At 36.7% G+C, this 14,518-nt stretch overlaps 1 protein-coding gene across 33 annotated transcripts in view; it reads right to left on the bottom strand.

Annotated features, from left to right (window-relative positions):
• Positions 1-14,518, bottom strand: part of MAGI2 (membrane associated guanylate kinase, WW and PDZ domain containing 2) — a 1,324,949-nt gene that overhangs the window by 692,557 nt on the left and 617,874 nt on the right. The window lies entirely within an intron of this gene.

The raw sequence follows: 14,518 nt of genomic DNA, 5'->3' as shown, positions 1-14,518 counted from the left end.
CCTAAGACCACAGTCACAGCAATGCGTGATCCAAGTCACGTCTGTGACCTATACCACAGCTCACAGCAATGCCAGATCCTTAGCCCACTGAGCGAGGCCAGGGATCGAAAGCACAACCTCATGGTTCCTAGTCAGATTCATTTTCACTGCACCCTAATGGGAACTCCAAGTTCTTTCTCCTTTTTTTTTTTTTTTGTCTTTTTTTTTTTTCGTCTGGGAAACTGTAGCACATGGAGGTTCCCAGGCTAGGGGTCGAAACTGAGCTGTAGCCACTGGCCTATACCACAGTCACAGCAATGTCAGATCTGAGTCACATCTGTGTTCTACACCACAGCTCACAGCAATGCCAGATCCTTAACCCACTGAGTGAGGCCAGGGATAGAACTTACAACCTCATGAATACTAATCAGATTCGTTTCCCCTGAGCCACAATGGGAAGTCCTGCTCACATCATGTTCAATTTCAAGATGTCATTGTTGTTCCAGTGACAAATCATTCCCAAAAGCACTGGCTACAAATCTTTTCAATATTATTTTCTACGAACATATTTGTGGTTCAGTTCAATATACTTGTTATACTGGTCTCCATACATGATGATTTTACACTATTTCTAAATTAGACCTAGAAATGGACAAACTCTTAGAATTTTACAGCTTGGACAAGTCTTTTGATTTCTATCCAATATAAGGATGTGAAAATTCAGCAAATCTCACATTAAATGACCTATTTGGCCTTCCAAAGTTTCAGAATTTAGGTTACTTTATTCATGTGACAACTAAATGCCTACCCATGGCAGTGCAGTAAGACGTGCACTACTGAGTTGTGATATGACAAAAAATTGTCTAACGTAGGAACAGATTACTGATATAAAGTGATGTTTCCTAACAACACAAATGAATTTCTATTTTCGATAAACGAGAAGCAATTCATATCAGAACAACCTTCTAGAGATTACAATTATAAACTCTGGACAAACTATAATAAATGACTTTGTGAAGGCACTGGAAAGAAAGCATAGTTAGACACTAGAAAAAAAAAAAGAATAATAATAGGTGAGTTTTTCAGGATTTTTACTGAATTTTTACCTGAGAGCAGACACATATAGCACCATGCAGAGTGGCTGCAGGTTTGACATTTCTCCTGTGTTATGGCTTGAAAAATCAGAAATCAGATTTAGGGGGTATTACAGATCCTGGGAAGTAAAGGAGGACATTCTGTGTCATTTCCCTTCAACCAAGGATCACTAGGAGAACACCTATTGAACAAAGTTGGGTTTATTGGCTCAGAAATGAGAATACACATCATGGGAAACCATGAAGAATCTCATGTATTCTACAATTTGGGCTTATGTTATATTCTTTAGGGAACAGTTCAAGGAAGTAGAATTTGCTGTAGATTCTATGTTGCTAGGAAGTGGAAGGGATTCTTAATATTTCATATCTAGAGATAAGAAAGTGCTAAGGAAGCAGCAGTCACTTATCCTAGCCACAGGGGGAAGTTTAGTACTTTTTGTGGTTTGGATAATATTCTTGTTTTTTTTCTGTTTGGGGACATGATTATAGAGTGATCTCATTTTAGTCTTGAATCTTCATAGTCACAGAATGCCCTATCTGATGTTTATATTCTGAATTTGTTTTATTTTATATTTCATAGTAGACTACCACAGCCTATTGTGAGTGCCTGGCTAACTCCTCGCAACACAAAGTCCTACCTGTTAATCAGGCTAGATCCCAGCTGCCAAGGTCTCTTTTTATCTTTCTCATCTGGAAAGGACAGAGTCATAGAAGGAAGTTTCAAATTCTGCCCAAATATCTAGCTGATTCCTGAACTACTTATGACTGGGCAGAATCCAAGCAGCCTAGTGAAAGCTTAAAAAACTAAAGAGAAATTTTAGATGCTGCCCACTATAGACATGATAGAGTTTGAACATATCCATTTTTGAACATGTACTATATTTTGAAATTTCAGCAGGATTAAGCACCTGCTAAAACAAAAATAAACAATTTTCATAAGAACATAGCAGAAAGCAGAGTAATGTCTAGGATAGAACAGACATAGGAAGAAACAGAAAATGTCGCCCACACTCAAGAACAAAGAAAATCAATGAGAATCAGTAAAAGATAAAGGAATTAGCTGACAATTATTTTAAAGTGACCATTATAATCATGTTCAAGAACATAAAGAAAAATAGTAATAATCAATGAATAGATTACCTCAGCAGAGAAATGTAAACAAAAAAATTTTAGAAGTAAAAAATTCGATATCTGAAAAGCATTCACCAGCTGTACAACAGATTAGAGATAACAGAACAAAGGATAGTAAAACTGAAGTGAGATAGAAATTGTCCAATTTGAAGTCATGAGAAAAAAAATTAAAAGAAATAAAATGTCTAAGGCCTATGGGATAATATTAAAAGGTATAACATTTATCATTAGGTTTATAGGAGGAGAAGAAAGAATGGGGCATAAAAATAATTTAAAATATTAAAATAATAGCCTAAAATTTCCAAAATTTTGTAAGAGACAAATTTACATATTCAAGTAGCTCAGAAAACTGCAAGACTTTCATTTTAAAATTCAAATCATAGTCAAACTTTTGAAATCCTCAATATGTAAAAATCTTGCAAAAGCCAAAGAAAATGACGGATTATACCTAAGAGAATGCTATTACAAATGATAGCTAACTTCTCATCAGAAAAACCAAGAGGCTAAAAATGAAAGCCTATGGAAAGAAAAAAAAAAAAATTTGTCCACTGAAAATTTTATATCTAGTAAAAACATCCTTCAAGACTGAAGGTGAAATACAAACATTTTCAAAGTCAAAGGAAACCATCACCCATAGTATGCAGATCCACACTATAACAAATAGTAAAGGAACCTGTTGTATAGCACAGGGTACTCCACCCAATATTCTGTGATAATCTATGTGGGAAAAGAATCTGAAAAAGAATGAATGTGTTTACATGTGTAACTGAACCACTTTGTTGTATAATAGAAGTTATCACAACATTGCCAATCAGCTAAAATTCAATAAGACTTTAAAAAAGAAAAAAAAAAAAAGAAAAGAAATAGTAAAGGATGTTCTTCAGCCAAAAAAAAATGATACCTGATAGAAACTTAGATTTTTTTTTTTTTTCGTCTTTTTTTCATTTCTAGGGCTGCTCCTGCGGCATATGGAGATTCCCAGGCTAGGGGTCTAATCAGAGCTGTAGCTGACAGCCTACGCCAGAGCCACAGCAACGCGGGATCTGAGCCGCGTCTGCAACCTACACCACAGCTCACGGCAATGCTGGATCCTCAACCCACTGAGCAAGGCCAGGGATTGAACCCGCCACCTCATAGCTCGTAGTCGGATTTGTTAACCACTGAGCCACGACGGGAACTCCAGAAATTTAGATATTTAAGAAGAAATGAAGAGCATACAAATGACAAATATGTAGGTAGATACAAAAAGAAAATTGAAAATAAAGTAGTTATTGACAATAAGCCCAAAGAAAACAAATGATACTTCAAATGTCCATTGTGAAATACATGGACCTGTGATCACTGTGAGTAGTGGAACTTGTACTCTTTTGGATTCTGAAAGGCTCTAACATGCTGTCGTTTAGCAGCAAGTATTAGTTTTAAGGGCACTGCTTGTTAGCACTACCAAATTAGCTGTTCTTTACACAAATAAGGAGCATACTTGGGCAATCAATATAAAAAGCATATTTTTGCAAAATTAATTGAAAATTAGATTTAATATTTAAATAAATTCTAAATTAGTCACTAAAATGGGTTAAAACAGCTTTAAAACTAACCACTTCTGCTGCCTGTCAGTTTCCTTCACTATAGGCACCTTCTTTTTTGAAAAACAAATTTAAACAAACCAAAGAATGAAGGTAAATATCTTGATAGTGCAGGTTAGCAGTTGCTTGAAGTGAGGACATCCATCCATTTATATTAGAATTATCAAGTTATTTGCTTTAATGCCCCTTATTGCTTTGACATGTATTTTTGCACCTTGATTGATGGCCTCTATTATGAAAAATGTATTACAGGGCTCATAATATGCTTTTACATGTGCTGAAATTCAACCTTTGTAGACCAAGGTAATATCATTTATACTATGTTCAACATCCTTTTACTTAAGTAAGCAGAGCAAATGGAAACTGGAGGTTTATTAATATACTTTCCTAAAAGGATAAGAATTTATCAGAAAGAGGAGACACTAAATGATTCTGAGCTCAATAATAACTTCCTGAAAATGTGTGTCGGGGGAGGTACACTAAACAAAACATTAGGAATCCTGGATTCTATTCCTGACCTTGGTGGTAACTAGCTATGGTGGCTTTGGAAAATCATTTAGTCTCATGTGCTTTTGTAAAAATGTATCAACTCTTCCTTTACAAAAAAGGATAGTTTCATGCATGCTATATTTATAATGGGAAAGCTTAATTCTTTGAAAATGTTTGGTTTCACTTTTGAGCTTGTCCCAAAGACTCTACAGGCTATGGTTCTTTTATATACATCTCACTGAAGATACAAAAAGCACCTAGAGTATGTGATACGTGGTAAGAAAAATAATAATTTGGGGGCATCTGTATATCTTTGTGGTGGAAAAAACTTGTGTTTCTGTACAACAGAGGAACACCTCTGAAGGTCTGATCCACAAATAGTATTAAAAAAATTAATCTGGAGTTCCCGTCGTGGCGCAGTGGTTAACGAATCCGACTAGGAACCATGAGGTTGCGGGTTCGGTCCCTGCCCTTGCTCAGTGGGTTGACGATCCGGCGTTGCCGTGAGCTGTGGTGTAGGTTGCAGACGCGGCTCGGATCCTGAGTTGCTGTGGCTCTGGCGTAGGCCGGTGGCTACAGCTCCGATTCGACCCCTAACCTGGGAACCTCCATATGCCGCGGGAGCGGCCCAAGAAATAGCAACAACAACAACAACAACAACAACAACAAATTAAAAAAAAAAAATTAATCTGTTAATTTGATAGGAATCAGTTAATGTTCTGTTTTGTGGAACTTGTAATGGCTGATTCTGCCATGAATATAAGTACCATATACAAAGGTCTATAGTTTGACGTAAAATTTTAAATATAATTATCTTTCTTGGTGATCCTAATGTATGTATTCCCCTATAGGACAACAGCCCAGCTCAACAAATATGTTTGACATTAGCAAAAATCCAAGAATTAGATATTGTTAAAATTGGGTTGCTTCCTGCTATAGCCAAAATCTTGCACTGTGAACATCACAGGATTCTGTCTTATTCCACTACTCAGTCAAAATTCTACAAGGATGAAAAATCAAGATAGCTGACTAAGCAGCCTGCATTAAACTTTTAGGTCAAAATCCAACTGGTCTGCTCACAGAAAGAAGGATCACTGTTCTAAAAAAGATGGACTACATTTCTCATAATATTGTTTCTTTTTATTTTGCTTTATTACCCCAAACACCGTAATAGTCCATATCACAATCTTAAGAGTCTTAGATATAAATGTGATCCAACTGAAGGTGCCCCAGGGTTTTAAAGAAAGAATATGGACCCAGCAGCCTGGGGTCACTTATACTTAGCTTCAGGCATGAAAACACTTCTCCAAACAAAATCTGTCAGGTAGATGTGCTTCCTAGCCAAGGAAAATTTAAGAAGCAGATGGAAAAGAATGACAGGAGTTAGGCAAGAGATCAGAGCTCCACCAGCCAACTGGGAATCCAAGTATGGGATCCATTCACATACGCACAAATTATTCCCTACTGCAATTATTGTAAAGACTGAAGTGCTTCTATCAATGCAAAAGTAAACTCAAGCATCAGTCTTATAATATCAATGATGTAGACTCATAATTACACACTTAACCAAGTGTTTATTCTCTCATCAACTCATAATATTTTTAGGCTTTTTTTCCCCTCTCCTGAGGCAATTCGGAATGTGGGAGCAGCTGCAACATCAGCATTTGTATTTTGCTGGTTGTTTAGAGAATTGACCAATTAGTGGGAATGGGTAATAATACATGCATTTGGCAGCCATGTTTGCACAAAATGAGGGTAATATTTAAAATAAGACACTTTTAATGGAATAGTATGGCACCTCAGAGTATTGTAGAAGAATGTGACATTACATACTTTTAAACAGACAACTCTGGGATTCCTCCCATCTCAAATCACAAGAGACCATTCCCAAGTTCTCACCACCAGATTTCCTCTCCTAAATACCTATTTGCCCTTATGTGCTAACTTTTTCCTCCTAACATGAGCAGACAGGCCATACTCCTAGAAAACCTATCCCCTTATGCTCTAAATCTCATCCCGTCACTAACACTTAAAGACACTGAAATGTGCCTTACTCTTTCGCTCAATATATAATTGTCAGTTCCTTCTCTCTATTGAATCTTTCTTTTTAATTCAAAAGTGCTCGAAATTTTTGTTGAGCTTAAAAAAAATCCATCTCATATCCCTTTTTTCCCTCAAGCTACTGTCCTATTTCTCATCTTTTCACAGTAAATAACAAGACAAACTTAAAATAATCATCAGCACGCTCTGTTTCCATTTCTCTACTCTTGAACTCTCCATGTTATCAAAAACCAATGGACATTAGTGAGTCTTCATCTTGTCTAATACATCAGCACTTGACACAGCTGGTCATTCCCTCTCTGAAACACCACTTGGCTTAAAGGGCATCATTCTGTTCTTTTAATCCTATCTTTCTGTGACTTCTTGGTTTCTTTTGCTGATTCCCCATTATCTCTCCAATTATGAAATATGCCCAGTGCTCTTTCCTTTCCTTACTCGGTTCTTAGGTGATCCCATTAGACACATGGCTTTAACCCCCACATATGAGCAGTTGACCCCAAATGTACAATGTATCGGGGAGCTCACACCTGAATTCCAGAACTCTATGTCTAACTGCCTATTTGATCCTCTTGGATAACTAATAAGCATCTCAAACCTACTATGTTCCACATGAAGGTTTTTATATCCTTCAACCCTCCTGGGTAGCTATCTCACTTCTGTCAAGACTTGACTCACATCATTTTCTCTGTTTTGTCTTCCCTGGTTCCCCTTCCAAAAAATCTCTTTTCTCCCTTTTCCTAACTTGGGACATTTAAGATTCCTCTTCCCTACTTAAATTTTTTACCTCAATAGGTATTGCTATCTAACATTTATTTTACTGAATTACCTTTTGTATTGTCGATCTTCCTCCTGAAGGACAGGACACCTTTCTCTTTTGTTTACCAGTATATCACAAGCACTTGGAACAGTGCCTGGCATTCATTAATCTTTGTGGTATGAATAAGTGGGGTATGCTAGAAATACACAGTTTTCATTACAAGATTCAAAGTCTCAAAAGCACAAGACTTAGTGCACTTAAAATTATTCTGATTGTCCATTTTTCTAGCCTTTGATTATTCATTACACTAAAATGTGTTTACATGGTTCCTAGTTGGATTCGTTAATCACTGTGCCACGACAGGAACTCCCACAATGAAATCTTTAAAGGCTTAGCTTCAAGAAAATAATATACAATGTAGTTTCCCAAATTAAGTAATCACAAGTCTACCAGAATAAGAAATGATAAAAAAAGAAACTATAAATATTTTAATATTTTACTAGAATTTCAAATTTGAGAATATGACTTTAAAATTATCTGTATATAAAAGTAATGATAAATACCTTGATTTATTTTTTAATAGTGAATTTATTTCTAAGTTAAGACAGCACTAAAATGATTGTATGAACTTAAAACCAAGAAAATGAGCTAAAGTTAATGAAGTCACAAGCAGATAAATTTTCCAAGGCATGGCTGGTACATGATTTGTGCTAGATCTTTAAAGTCTGTGTAACCAAAAAGAATAGTTAAAAAAAGTTAATTAGGGGCTCTTATTTCTCTTTCCAGTTGTGAATGCTAAAATGGCAAACAATGTGGCAATGTTCATTTCATTGTGAGAATGTGAATATCACATTGTGATAAACTCATGAGTTGTAAGAAAGAATGATACTAATATAAAGTTGTGACCAAATTGCTATTTTAACAAAACACCTGTCATTTTCTTTCATATTGCTATGACAAAATAATATGCAGATTGACAATGGTTAAGTATCTTAATGTGTAGGTTTATGTGTGAAATTTTTATCACATATTTTCCCTGTTCTTCAAGATAAGCTTTTTAACTTAATTTTTTCAAGTTAGGTATTTTAAAAAAATATTTCTTTGTGCAGTTTCTCTCACCTTTTATAACCTGTGTTTTTTTGTTTTTTTTTTTACTATACAATATTTTTAAGACAATATTGTCAATTTATGTCATAATGTAATGGAGTATAATAGTGGTATAAAAGTTCCAATATTAAAATTTCTACCCAGGTTAAAAAAAAGAATTATCATGTAATGGCAGTTCTTAGAGGCCTGCAATTGGATTTTAATTCTTCTGCTCTCACGTTAGATTCTTTCTCTGTCTTAGCTAATGAACTGCCTACTTACCCTAGTAAATTCTGACACTAACCTTCCATGATAATTTTACTGGAAAGTAACCTACATTTCCTTTATTGGAAGAAGGAACTCATATCAAGAATATAAGTTTTTTCTTTTGCTTTGTATCTCCAGGGGCATTTTATTCCAATATGTAAGTGTATATGAGAGAGAGAAGCACATTATATTCATTAGCTTGTTCTCTTGATTTCTTAGAAGCAGAAAGTCAAAACAGTCTGAATCCTCAGTGTCCACTCCAAAGAGGCACCTGAGGCTTACACCTAGTAGGTGGCATTAGAAGAGATTACATCTCTGCTTTCAACAAGGATCCATGAGGAAAATGGGGTAAGAAAATGTTAACCATATTTCTGTTTATTGAGTGCTTACTACATGCCAAGCTTGCTACAGGCAATAATTTCTCATCTTTATCTCTAATGTCAAAATAACTTTGCCAATAAGTATTATAATTTCCTTCCCTATTATAATTTTAAGTATTATTAAAGTATTATAAGTATTATAACTATAATTTATATTACAGAAAAGGAAAATAAGGTTCAAAAGCCTAAAGAAAATGTCCAACTTTATACAGCTAATATGTGCCAGAGGCCAGACTCAATTCTAGTCTCTCCTGCTACACTACATTGCTCTCCCAATGTGCATAATAGAAGCTGGTTTGGGAAAAAGAAGAAGAAAGATATTAGTTTTTAGTAAGATTCATTTTCTTCTCTTTCCAGGACACATAGAGATGGGCAACTTGGAGGGAGAACTGCTTACATTACATCGTTTAAGAAAAGAAACGACCTTCCAGGAGTTCTCTTGTGGCACAAGGAGTTAAGGGTCCCGGGTTGTCATTGCAATGGCTTGGATCACTGCTGTGATGCATGTTCGATCCCTGACCTAGGAGCATGGCCGAAAGAAAAAATGACCTTTCATATTTATTATTTGTTCCTGAGTTACTAGCCAGGCTACAGGCTGCAAAATTGACTAAAACTTCATAAAAGGATTATCTCCTACTAGTGTTTCTCAAATACAATGCAGAATTAAACTAGTTAGGTCTTATTTAAATATGCAGATTCTATGGAGTTATAGGTTGCATTGAGTCCCAAGATGCTCCCTTCTAACAAATTCTTAGGTAATGCTGATGTGACTGGTCTATGGACGACACTGAGAGCAGCAAAGCTTTATGCAAAGGTAACACCTATCTCCTTTGCCTCCTCACTGCAGTGGTGGATGGGTTTAAGGAAACACTGAGGGAAAAGTCTCTATATCATTTTGGACAAAAAGATTAACATGATTCATGGACCCTATCCAGAGTTAATTTTTCATGAATCAAACTGTTTAGCACAATTTCCTTTAATTCTACCGTTCACTGCTCACATTTGACTAATAAATGTCATAATTTCTTAGAAAAAAATGTAGTGATTTTTAGTATGGTTTGCACTTATTTTCAGCTTTAGTAAAACTGATATTAAAAATATTAAAACAAACCGTAAACCATTTAATCTCATAAACTCACATTAGACTCCTCTTTCCACAATGTGTGCAAGAAGAGGATCAGCTTCTTCAAATCATAACCAAAATGGATATTAATTATGTATCATGGCATTTGTTTGGCAATGGACATAGGAAGATCATAAAAAGAACTCTATTTGGGAGAGTGAAGTCTCATGAAAGAAACAGAATTGTAAACAGAAAAGCAGAATATGTGTGCATGTGTGTGTGTATGTGCATGCATAGTTATGAGGAAAAACTAGCTTTTCCCAGGAGCAGGGGAGCAGTGATCAGGGAATATTTTATGGAAGACCTGTGTCTATAATAAGCATTTGCTTGGAAGAGGACATTCCAGACAGTAAGGAAAAACATGCAGATACTCATGGGCATAAGATAACATGGTATGATTTGGTTTATTTGGCTCTAAGAGTTGTTGAAACTAACTTGAGAAAAATTCAGGCTTTTATGGTAGATCTTAATTCAGATATAGAGAATTCTGTAGACTAGAGAGAAAGAAATATGGGAAATGAACAATTGATAACTTCATCAAAGGCCTGCTACTCACTGGTCATAGTTAAATTGGTCCTTTCACGTTTGGGGTACATGAATTATAATAGATATAGTAATAGTTTAATACCATTTCTTTGTCATCTGAATTAGATAAATGGAACTAGCCATGGCTGTTCTTAAACTCTAATGCATCAATAATGAAAGACTTATAATTCCCAGAGTAGCGACTATACTATATATTAGGGACTAAAAGTTACCACATGCAACACCATACAAAGACTTGTATACACAATGGGAATGAAATATCATAACCTGGGGATCCACACAGAGAAGAATTTCATATACTACCAGCTGATCCCAGCCTCTTTTTATGTTTTCTCCTCTGAAATAAAAGAGAAGTGAAAGATTTCATTTTTTGAAGCGTTACTTTAACCGAGCTCTACTAAAAAAAGTAATGGACACAGGTGTATGGAGGGGGCAATCTATGATATCTCAAAGGGATGATTCATATTCTCTCTTTCTTCCTTTTATTTATTTATTTGTTTTATATGGCCACACCTGTGGCATATGGAGATTCCCAGGCTAGGGGTCAAATCAGAGCCATAGCTGCTGGGCTACACCACAGCCATGGCAACACAGAATCTGAGCCACATTTGTGATCTACACCACAGCTTCATTGGGTGAGGCCAGGGATCAAAGCTGAATCCTCATGGACACTATGTTGGGTTCTTACCCACTGAACCACAGCAGGAATTCCTTTTCCTTTAATGGCAGTGAGGGCACATAAAAGACCATGCGTGCAGTTTTACATACTGTGCTATGTCAAATGCATTGTCTAATGCAGTTTTAGCACAAATTGGCAAGGGGTCACTGGAGGGACCCCACTCCTTAAACAGATGCCCTAAAAAGATCAATATTTCTAAATAAGGAAGGTCCCAAAAGTAAACCTAGAACTTTTTCACAGGATTTAACAACTCTTGGACTTAACCTAAAACCCAGCCACTAAAGGGATACTGTTTATATCAATAACTTCACAAGAAGGCCAGTTATAGCTTACTTATCCTACTTTAAAATCAGTTTCGGAGTTCCCATCGTGGCTCAGTGGTTAACAAATACGACTAGGAACCATGAGGTTGCGGGTTCGATCCCTGGCCTCACTCAGTGGGTTAAGGATCCGGCGTTGCCCTGAGCTGTGGTGTAGGTTGCAGATGCGGCTCGGATTCCGCATTGCTGTGGCTCTGGTGTAGGCTGGTGGCTACAGCTCCGATTAGACCCCCTAGCCTGGGAACCTCCATAGGCCACGGGTGCAGCCCCAGAAAAGGCAAAAAGACAAAAAATAAAATAAGATAAAATCAATTTCAATTCTTTCATTAATCTGTTGTGTACATGCACCTTGATTTCTTTTCTGGCTTCTTAGCTATGTTCATTCTTTTTCAGAATTTCTCCACAGGACACCTTCAAATGAAACAGGTTTATATAACTAAAAACATACTTGAAAATAATTCTTACTCAGTTCTGTAGTTTATGTTGAGTGGAAGACTGGAGGAAAAGAATATTTCCTCCTCAGTCTGGTGTGAATATAAGGTTTCTACAAGGTGTTAGGCAGACTGCAATGAAATGAAAACTCTACCATGTATCAATAAGATGATGATGTATTTATAGCACATGAACCACAAGGGAGCTATACTGAGCACTTTCAATAAACCTCAATTAAAGTAATCAATATTGCTAAAAGAATCTTTGAAAGCACCCTTGACAGAAAACTTCTTTGAGATTAGTTTTAAATGCTGAGATAGAAGAAGTACTTCAAGGTGTAATGGGAAGTAAATTCAGTGTATATAAGTCCTAACCCTCAGGGTCTTAAAATTATGGCTTAAGTGAATGAAAGCTTGATGGATTCTTGAATAAAAGGTATTTTTGACTTTTATACTTGGGAAAATAAATATGACAGACAATAAACATTAACACACCTTGCTAAATCCCCTTGAACACTTTTATTCATGTTTTTCCTAAAATGTTACATTTTTCTTATCTTTCCTTGCTGATTTTTATTTATTTATTTGGGCCCACCTGTGGCAGGCAGCAATTTCTAGGCCAGTGATCAAACCTGGGCCACAGCAGTGACAATGCCAGATCCTCAACCCACTGAGTAGGGAACTCCCCTGGCTGATAATTTAGATATTACTTATCGGTCATGATCCATTTTAAGCTTCACTTCTTTTATAAATGCTTTTCTTTTCTTTTTTTCTTTCTTCTTTTTGTCTTTTTAAGGCTGCACCCGCAGCATAAGGAAGTTCCCAGGCTAGGGGTCAAATTGGAGCTACGGCTGCCAGCCTACACCAGAGCTCATGGCAACACCGGATGCCCAACCCACTGAACTAGGCCAGGGATTGAACCCGTGTTCTCATGGATCCTAGTAGGGTTCATTACCGCTGAGCCACAGTGGGAACCCCCGACCCTTTTCTTTATAGTCCAGTTTTATATCTGCACCACAGATATAAAATAATAACTATTTTATATCTAATATCTGCACCACAACTAAATACAGTTATTAATTACAGACTCAGAGTAGTCACCGATTGTTTCTTGTATTAGCTCCAAAGCTGAAAAGTAAGCTCCCTAAAGGCAAGCTCCATACTATACTCTGTGCTTTACAACCCTTCATATTAATAAGCAGTGCACTAATTAATAAGCAAATGTACTAAATTGCATACTGCTAGAAGAGTTCACACCATAGGAAAGCTTAGTTAGTGAGGTATAGTCACTATCAGATGAGACCTGTTAGGTCCTGGATGCAAAGAAGACAGAAAGAGCAATTTTTTTATTTTTTTTTTTAGGGCTGCAGGTGCAGCATATGGAAATTCCCAAATTAGGGGTCGAATCAAAGCTACAGCTACCAACCTATGCCACAGCCACAGCCATACCAGATCCGAGCTGTGCCTGCGACCTACACCACAGCTCACGGCAATGCTGGATCCGTTAACCCACTGAGCGGGGCCAGGGTTTGAACCTGCATCCTCATGGATACTAGTAAAGTTCATTTCTGCTGAGCCACAATGGGAACTCCCGAGAGCAAATTTTTTAAAACAGATGCTTTAGAAGAAGTAATGGAGAGATAAAAACAAACCACAGTTCTACCTCAGACTGGCCCTACAACACTTTGAAGTGGGTAGCAAAGTTCTTTTTGAAATATCACAACAGCACTCAAACCTTCTCAGATAGAAAATCCTGACAAAAGGGAGACCTTGAGAATACCCTGATATTGTTCACCTGTCAGGTGTTCAAACCATCTAACATAATTAGAAGAATTGTTCCTTGTTGAGCCAAAGCACACTATGCCTGTCCTCTACGACTGGTGCCTAATTATTCATTTATTCATTAATTTAATCATTTAACAAATGTTTAATGCACACCTAACATGTGGGTTGACATGATCTGAAGCCTGAGGGATTCTATTGTGAACAAAATGAATTTGGACCCTAACTTTAGAAGCTCCTGACTCTTGGCAGAAAGAAACATTAATCACACAAGGGCATTAATATCCAATTAGCAATTTAAGAAAATCTTTTTCATGTAACAAAGAAAAATAATGAGCTGAGAGAACATTTGGTAGAGAGAGCCAATTTAATATCAGAGCAAGAGGGCAGAGTAAGAGTTCTAGGAGAGGAAACAGCATATGCTAAGGCCCTGAGGTAGAAGGAAACATGAAGCTTTCCAAGAAGAAAAACTCTTCTTCAAGAGTTGTATGAATCCAAGTCTGAGAATCCTTCAACACTTAGCCAGCAATTCTTAGTTTTAGATTTAGGCTTTTGCAGTCCTTTGAATGAAAGGACCCAGAGAACTCAGTTCTCTGCTATAGGCCAGAGAAGGCTCCCATCCCCTCTGCTTTTCCTACTGGGCTGGGTTTATGTCTTTGTGGGCAGTAACAGGCAAGATTCCTGACTCCAACAAAACTTTGAGTGACCTCCAAAGTCCTCTGGACTCTGTCGCTGGGTAGAAAAAGTCAGAAAAACCTCAGGCTGAGAAGATATGAAAGATACCTGCAACGCTTACAGGACTAACCTATG

This window comes from Sus scrofa, chromosome 9, assembly GCF_054392235.1.
Source record: "Sus scrofa isolate SSC_HxYL_T2T_F1_AM1 chromosome 9, Sscrofa_HxYL_maternal_Yorkshire_Landrace_v2.0, whole genome shotgun sequence".
Taxonomy (NCBI): domain Eukaryota; kingdom Metazoa; phylum Chordata; class Mammalia; order Artiodactyla; family Suidae; genus Sus; species Sus scrofa.
Note: the sequence above shows the minus strand (reverse complement) of the source record. Positions and strands in the feature narration are given on the sequence as shown.